Source organism: Eucalyptus grandis, chromosome 7 (genome assembly GCF_016545825.1).
Source record: "Eucalyptus grandis isolate ANBG69807.140 chromosome 7, ASM1654582v1, whole genome shotgun sequence".
Taxonomy (NCBI): Eukaryota; Viridiplantae; Streptophyta; class Magnoliopsida; order Myrtales; family Myrtaceae; genus Eucalyptus; species Eucalyptus grandis.
The window spans coordinates 1826700-1835013 of NC_052618.1; the positions used below are offsets into that span (position 1 = coordinate 1826700).

General features: G+C 41.7%; 1 pseudogene; it reads left to right on the forward strand.

Moving 5' to 3' along the window:
- Positions 1–5312: 5312 nt before the first annotated feature.
- LOC104454776 lies at positions 5313–7631 on the forward strand (annotated as a pseudogene).
- Positions 7632–8314: the final 683 nt, after the last annotated feature.

The following is an 8314-nucleotide window of genomic DNA, read 5'->3' on the forward strand; positions in this document are numbered from 1 at the left end:
GAAGATCTGAAGAAAGCCGAGCAGAAGATCTGAAGAAGCAAGAGATAAAGAAGCAAAGTTGTAATTTTATATTAATTTTTGTACTAGATGTCGGTGGAGTATGGCGGTGAATTCACGCCTATAAATAGGCTTGGAAGTTGATCATTTGTGTGAGAGAGGTTACCTCCACCTTGTATGTGGGGTGAACTCTTCACCTTGAAAGGTCTTAGACCTTCATTGTTTCATCAAATTAGTTTGTATAAAACTATTTCCCCCATATCTCATGTCCTATATCCTTCAAATTATCATACTTGTCCCTTGTTCATCCTCCACAAAATATACCATACACTTGCACACGTCACTAACCAAAAATTATAATTAATATCAAAACCATGCTTCCGCAGCGCTCACATCCAAAATATTTTTTTAACAAATTCCTTGTGACTGGGAATACTCATGTTCTGTTCAAAATTATGCTTTCTTGCAGTCCCTTCAGCTGCGAAATATAGAAGATGAGATTGCGAAGTGTGACAAGTGTATCCATACGATTTTGAATGGTATGACTGTTAGTCAAAATCGTATGACTGTTAGTGGATTTGCTTTAAGAAGCCAATTTTCCATTATTGAGCTTGTTTACATCAATATTTATCTTGTTGAGCTTTGATGGTAGACATTGAGGATAAGCTTGTGTCGCGACATGAACTCTGCTATGTGATTCTAAATAGTTCTCAATGCATCTGAATTGAGCCGTCAGCCTGTCATTAGTTAGCCTTAACAGAAAGATAAAATTCACTTAATCTCTTTTTGATTCAGGAGTGGCATTTTCTTGATGTCTTTCTATTGATTTTGTATCTGTACTTTGTAGAGAAATGAAGCTCTAGATTGAAAGATTACTGGCTGCAGTACTGCTGGCTGTGTTATGTAGTAGTAAGGAGTTTTCGTTTGCTTGTCAAGGCAGTTGAATGTTTTGGATACTTCTGCTTTCTAGTGAAAGGATGGATGTTCATTGGATGTTCTGTGTCTGTTACACATATGGGTTGACTAATTGCTTTTTCTTGATTTCTATGCGTTTCTGTCCATTCTATCAGCGTCATCATTCTCTGATGCATTTTATCCCTCAGCAGGATAAAAGTCATTATTTGTGTGATTACTATTTGTAATGGGAAGTTGGTTATTAGTAAATGCAAATTAGGGATTGTCTGGAGACCTATCATTTTGCAATTTGTGACTGATGGATAGTTCTTTAGGATAGCTTCATCTTTTTCATCTTGTCATAGGTGGAGCTGATGCTTTAGCGCTGAAGATAGACTCCATAATTGATGGTTGTAATTATTCGTGCCTGGAAACTACTGCTCATGAAAGGCCAAATACCCATCTTGAAGGCCAACCTTTGCCCCATTGTACCGATGTAAAGTTGTCTGAGGCTGTTAACTACAGACAAAGTCCATGTCAAGTAAGTTCCCACCATGAAAAGTTGCACTTTTTCCTTTTCCTTTATTGTTGTTTTTTTTCAGTATCTTTTCCTGTTTTATTCTTATTGGACCTCTAATAAGATGGTATAACCTTTATAGACGAGGTCAACAAAATTAATTTTCTGTTATTAACATTCTATTAACACAGAGGGATAGCATACATTGCAAGAGGATGCTCAAATGCAAATGACTGAAGGGATAGGCCCTGTTTGGTGTGTGAAAACTTTCCAGTTCTCATTTTCCACCGAAAATGGAAACACGTCAAAACTGATTAGGTCCTGTCGCATTATGAAAACAGTTTTCAAGTGAAGACAAGGAAAATTGTTTTCACTTTCATAACTAAAGATTGAAATGCCCTTTAATATGTCATTATGTTTCCATTTTCATAGAAAATGGCAGTAAAATAGTTTTGTTTCCTGTTTCTTGCATACGCATTTCATTTGTGAAGAAAAATTCAACATGAACGGTGTTTGTAAGGACTCTCTGGAACTGCAATTAGAAATTTATGCTCTCTTCTCTGCCAACATATGCTTTTCACATCTTCTCTGCAGTAGTTGGATGAAATATGTGATGCAAACACTTGGATTTTACCAACTTATCATATTTGTGTCACTGATGGTAAGATATATGGAATATAACGTCTTTTTAAGAATGCGAGAAATTCACTCTTGATGGCATCGTTGACACTATAAATGGAATTTTATCATGTACGGTGGTAATTTCTGCGATGCTCAGAATTCTGAATGTGCAAATACAATTATCTGCCAACATATGCTTTTCACATCTTGTGTACTGTTTTCTAGTATACATAGGTTTGCTTGTCCATGATGTCAGAACAGACTGGGATGGTTATGAACTCCAGAGATGGTCGTGACTTGCAAATACAATTATCTGACTTACTTTAGATATGTCCTGCAAATTAACTGTCCTTTCCTGCTTTGGTCATTTTCACTTAAATTAGGTTGAGCGGTTACTAAAATAGTATTTTCTAAGCCCATTAGAAATAAACTTTTGTGTTTGGCGAAAGCTAATATTTAAAAAGATCTCCTATCATTTATATCGACAAAATAAATTAATAATTGAAGAATTATGCTAGGTTTGGTACTTTAGCTATAATTAGCAATTAACTAAAGTACATTATCAAGATGAATGTGCAGTATATATCAAAACTAATCACCTAAAAAAGATCAAAATTATAACAGCTCAGGCAAAAAGACAAAAAATGATCGAAATTTTCTTCTTCTCCTGCATTCTTCTTCCCATTGCTTGTCTCTCTCCTTCTAGAACGTTGGATGTTCTTATGCCCACAACCGAAATTAATAATGATGAGAGAGTTGGGCACACCAAACCTGCATTTAATGGCTCTCACTGCTTTATGTAGTGATATATGATATTTGCTATTTACATAGTGAGCGGGATTGTGTATCCATGCACTCATCACCGGTTACTGTAACTTGTTTTCGATTATTAGATGTTTACGCGCAATCAATCTATTTGTACCGTTTTGTTTTTTTCTCTTCAGTTTTCCTTTTGTCTTCCAAATTTCAGACTATTTTTTGTCGGGTGGACTAGGCAGGCCTGCCCCACCGTGTCCATCTTCTGGGCGGGCCTCCCCACCGAAATGGTTCCCGTGGTCTTGGCCTGCACCGGCCAGGGTGGACGCTTTGTTACCACTTAGGGTGGGCCTGCCTTCGATAAAAAAAAAGGGGGGGTGGGTGGGCCTGCCCAATGATCATTTCTTAAGCAAAAGAAAACCCCTCTCTCCTTGTCACCAAAACCCGGCCTGGATAAAAATTATGGGTCGGGCACATATTTGTTGAGGTATCAAGTTGGGCATGGTCGTGGAATCATGCGAGAGGTGACTACAAACCATTTTGTTGTTTCGTGTTTCGTTCAACCGCACTAGATACTCAAATCTCGTTCGACTCATCAATCTCTGAACTGCTGGTGAGCTCTCTTATCGATTCCACTTATAGGCGGTGCCCCCGTATGAGTGACCGGCCTTTTATTTTTTATTTATTTCCATGGAAAATGCAAAGCGCAAAAAAAAAAAAAAAAGATTAAAAAAAAAAATGGCTTGATAAGAACTGCATGCACTTCACAACGACACCGCCAAATGAAGGTTCGAAAATACGCATGTGAGAGACACGAGAGCAACTCGGCTGGTTTTCTCCTACAAAACCCTTCTCTTGTAACTTGAACGGTCAAACCCCTCCTCTTCGTCTTTTTCAAGCACAAACCCTACTCCTCTCACTCAACCTCGGCCATCCCCGTTGCGCACATAGCAGACCACCTCCTGCTTCTCTCGTTCTGTATCTGGAGAAATCTCGGGTAAGAGCCCTTCTGTCTTTGCTTTGATCGCAGTGTTTCTTCGAAGCCAACGAGATTTGCTTTCCCGGGAGCGTTTGTAAGCCAACGAGATATGTCAAACGGGAGGTTCGATTCATGCCAAAGGGTCTTTTATCTTCTAGCATTCTATTCTTTATATATTTATTTTTGGTCATATCTTGGTGGGCGTTGGTGAAGTTTTAGCCTAGTTTTCAATCTATTGAATTGACAAAAAGAAAAAAGGTCAGAAACGTGGAAGAAGTCCAAACCCAAGTGCCCTTTTATTGATAGTTGGGAGGATTTCTATTTGACTTGGACTTGGCTGTGTTGTTCAATTTGTCCATCCAACCTCGGGGCTCAATCATTAGTAATGTAATAGGGAGATAGGTATGAAATGTTTGAATGAAATGTGAAAATGAAGCCATGTCAGGTAATAGATGAGATAGCTGGAAACTTTGTTAGATAAGATGAGAAATGAGAACAAATTTCATAGATATGAAAGTGCTGTTTTTAAGGATAATTCCGTCCCTTGTAATATTTGATTCGGTGCTACTTCTTCTAGTAGTGGGAGATACAACATATCTTGTTCTTTTTTGACATGTTTTGATTGTGATTATGGAAATTCTCTTTATAGACAAAATGAGAGAGAGTGTTAATAAAGAAACAAATAAAATCAGATGTAACAATTCGACAAAAAAAAAAAAAAATCGAACGTGACAAAATCGTAATAAGAAATGGCATTCAAGTTTTCAAAACTATCAAAATATCAAACAAGGATGGTAGATCATAAGAATAGTGTCAGCTAAGCTGTAGACTTCGTTGTACGGGTGTAGACCAAAAGTCAAAAATGGTGGATAGGAAATGATGGGAGGAAATGTCTTACGTTGGGTACATGGGAAGTAGAGGTGTGCAACCGGACCGGATTTACCCGGTTCCCGGTCCGGCCCACCCTGAAAACATGGTTGGGAACCGGTTCCGGTTGAAATCGGTCCGGGAACAGGTTCCGGTTGAAACCGGTCCGGGAACCGGTTCCCAAACTTGAGACCTTGTTTGAACCGGTCTGGGAACCGGTTCCGAAGGTTTACCCACGGGAACCGGATCGACCGGACCGGTTTGGGAACCGGTTGGAGGACCGGTTTGTAAGCCCCCCAAAAAGACCAAAACCCTAATTTCTACTTTCTATCTTTACCGACTTCCTCTCCTCCCGCAACACCGCAGACGGTAGCTCGCGATCTCCACCCGTCCGGCATCCGTCGATCTTGGTTCCGCTCGCCCACCATCACCCCCAAAATTGCGACACCGCCTCGTTAACCCGGTTCTTGGCTGCTCGCCGCCTTCCTCTGAACTCCCCTCCCGAAATCGCTTAGCCGACGCCGCCTCCGCCACTTTCGTTGCACCCCTCGCGCTCGCACCACCGCCGCCGTTCCGCTGGTCATCTAAAGCTCTGCTCCATTAGTTTTGCCCGCGAAGCCGCTGACCCTCGTCAAGCTCGCACTCGAGCGCCGACGCTGCCTCCGTTCGATCTCACCGTTCCACTTGTTGCTGTTGCCTCGCCGACGCTCTTGACCCGCAGATCTCGCGTCCGCAAGCCCACCTTGTCACATCTTCAAGCAACCCACAGTAGCCCTTCCTCCTCCGTCCCCTCCGCCTTAAATAAGGAAAGACGGCGGCGACGCTTTCTCTCTCTGCCAAGAAGCTCCATCTCCATCTCCCTTTCTCTCTCTAGTGTCTCCGTCGTCTCGCCACGGGGATGAGGGAGGAGGAGGAGGAGGTGGAGGAGGGGGAAGCAGAGATCGACCGCCTGGACGTCGACGTGCTGGCGCATGTCTTCTTCATGATCCCGTCCTTCGCCGATTTGGCGCGGTACATGCTCTTGACCACAGGGAGTTCCCATTCTTGCTTTCTAGTTCCGAGGAAAGAAGTTGTTTTGTCTGCGGTTCCATGTGGTGTTGATGATTCTGAGACGTGGGTTGTGATCAAAAACCAAAATATCATCACATGGCGAGCGAGGTGTGCAGGAAATGGAAGAGCGAGGTGAAGCTGTCGTTGAGGCGGAGGGAGAGGCTCAGTTTCGCGGGGCTGAAGATGGACGATGATTCCACCGACCGCGTCATTCGCCGCGCATATGCCCTCAGTGAACTTGACATGTACTCCCTCTGTCTCTGTCTCTATCCCCTCGTTTACCGTGTAGCATGATTGATGGAGGGTTGTTGGATTTGTTAGAATTCTTCTTGAATTTGGAGATTGGTACATGGAGGATTAGTTACTTAGGAATTATTTGATGATTAGCTTATGATGTGTCTCTATGGATTTTTGAACTTTTGCTTATTGAATTGTTTGCAGTTTGAAGATTTGTTGGGGCTACCATATTACTGATGAAGGGCTGTATAGAATTTCATTGACGAAATGTGCGGCAAAGCTTACATCCATCTCTCTGTTGGGGATGACAGGGGTCATCGACCAAGGTGTTGTTAAGCTGGTATGTTTGTCGTTTTCAAGTGATGGTTCGCTTCTGCAGATGTTATGTGTGTACGCTTTAGTCTTGTTCGTGATTGGAGCGATTTCTGGGTGTTGATAGACGTTTCTTCATTCAAAGTTCTGATGCTAGTGTTCCTCAGTGATAGTATCGGCGTTGCTTATTAGTCATATTGTGCAATCTGATAAAAATCAGTGCAAGAACTTGAAATTGTCAATACCTTGCTCTATTGATGATTATTTGTTTTATTCGCATGCCACTTGTCTATGGGATATCTGAGCCTGAAGTTCTCTCACAATCCAGTCCTAACTTTTTGGAAAAAAAGTTTGACCATCAAGTCCTTTTGATGCACGAGGCTTAGAACTTCTTGTGTGGTTTCCCCATCATCTGACATATGGTAGTCGGTATATCCTGAGAGACCTAGTCTTTAAATCGACGAAGTGTCCCAACAGTTTGTCACTGAGCATCATTCTATAAAACAATCACGATCCATACACCTGATTTTTTGTCTCAACACATGCTCCCTCGTGGATGTGTTGTGTAGCGTTGTCCACCTCATATGTATGTAAATTTAGCTTCTTGATTGAGCCATTTCTGCAGATTGCAAGAGCTCTTGCTTTGCAACATCGAATATGGGCAGCACATTCATCACCAATGAATCATTATATGCAATTGCCAATAGCTGTTCACATCTGAAGGTGAGTTGCTCTGGGTGTTTACATATGAGTGTCATACTGTAATTTTTTTGCAAAACATGTTCCAATATAAACAGGGTTAACCTTGTTCCCGAACTGGAAAAATAGGGTGGGTTGGGAACAGGGTCCAATGCAAATAGGGTCAGGTACATGGTAAAAAAAAAAAAAAAGAACCGATTATAACAGGGTCAGGTACAGGGTTCAGGTCTAGACCCTACCCACCCTGGACCTGATCACCCCTAATGGGAAGTATTCGTGTTTCTTGGTGCCTCTCGTCTCACTTGAAGTCTTCCCATGGGATCTTTGATCAGATGCTACGATAAAATGAAGTCCAAATGCTTCAGCACTTCCGTTGGAAAGGGTGCGGATGAATTTGGGACCCATGGGAGGCTAAAGCTCTTGTGCAAATGCCTTCTGGTAGAAAATAAGCATGTAGGGGAAAGCCTCAAAAAGGGGTAAGGGCCTCTGTTGGAGAGGAACTCGGTGAAGTTTCCAGCGGTTTAATTTGATACCGATTGCATCATGTGAAATTCCCTGCCCTTGCTATTTCTAAGTCTAGCATACTTGAACGATGAATTACTTATTTTCCTTCTATTGTTCAATCAGGCATTGCCATATGCCTATGCAACGCTTTGTCAAACGCCAAACACTGAGGAGGATTTTGAGGACTTCCAAGGGTAAAATTTTATCAGGTGAAGATTAGGTTAAAAACGAAGAGAGAAGCGTAAGGTCTAGGGTCCTGCTTGGGGGCATGGCAGTGATACAGTTGAAGATGTTAGTGGTCGGTGAACTAGATCCTCTATTAGAAGAAGAGGCGATAGGAAATAGTGACTACTATTCAAAGTGAGGATTGCCTGAGCTATATCGGGAAGTACAGTTCCTGCAGAAGGATAATTTAATCGACCCATTCTCTCGGTTTAGGACTATGAAGAAATTTGAAACCTAGCTGTTGAAAGATTCTAATATAACTGCGGTCATCCTTGCTATGAACAAGGCTTTCAGTGAAGCATTTGGGAACTTGGAGAAGAGTAACCCCAATGGTTAAGCTCTTATGAAGCATCAACTTCGATCGGCTCAACACTCCAAGCATCTTGCCTGGATCAAACACTCTACCTTGCGAGATGCCCCCTCTTAGCATTCATAAAGCATAATTTGTAGATGATGATATCCTTAAAATATATGTCAAGTTTGAGCACTCTCAATAAACAGGGTCTTTATTGTAGTGTGGTGACTTTCCTTAGAATTTGTGTAGTGCTGCAATTGTTGGTTAGATGTTATGTTGAGGAATTGTTGGGCAAACAAGCAAGCTTCCATCCACTGGTATCGTTGGCAATTGTGTATATGGAGGTTAAATGGCCTGTTAT